This window comes from Schistosoma haematobium, chromosome 1, assembly GCF_000699445.3.
Source record: "Schistosoma haematobium chromosome 1, whole genome shotgun sequence".
In the NCBI taxonomy this organism is placed as follows: Eukaryota; Metazoa; Platyhelminthes; class Trematoda; order Strigeidida; family Schistosomatidae; genus Schistosoma; species Schistosoma haematobium.
In genome coordinates, this window is record NC_067196.1 from 49280843 (window position 1) to 49281462 (window position 620).

Genomic DNA, 620 nt, shown 5'->3' on the forward strand with positions numbered 1-620 from the left:
TGCTCGGATTCAAAGATCGTGTGAATAGGAACCAGTGCAACTACGAGTGTTCATCTGAATATAATGTCAGTTAAGAAACTTATATATAAAATGCAAATTTTTGGAGAAACGTTTAGACTGATGCAGTACTACAAGTTTTCATAACGAAACGGACACTTATAAAACAAACACTTGATTGTTTTGACTTTGTGGTTTACTCTTATGACCAAATGTGAAATGAAACAATCCAAATACGTATTTAAATCTCATGTCCTTCAGAAGTTTAATTTAAGCGTAAACTTAGTGACTATGGGTAGTCTGGGAAGAGATAAAGTTATTCCCCCCTACGTTTTGGAATTCCGCTAGCACACTATCGAATGTAATCCAGCTTCTGAAATGCCTTTTCGGTATTATACTTTGAAACACCTCGCTTATGGCGACTAAAATATCTCTTGAACATGAAAAACTATAACACTGAGTAATTATTAAAAACGTTATTCATTGCAATAATACTTTACTAAATGAAGAATGTCGTACTAACATTCAAGACTTACCGGTTGTATGACATTTCGTCTTAATCCTTGAGTAAAACAGCGATTCACACGGACTTCGTGTGTATAGAGCTGTCAAGTTATTCTTAT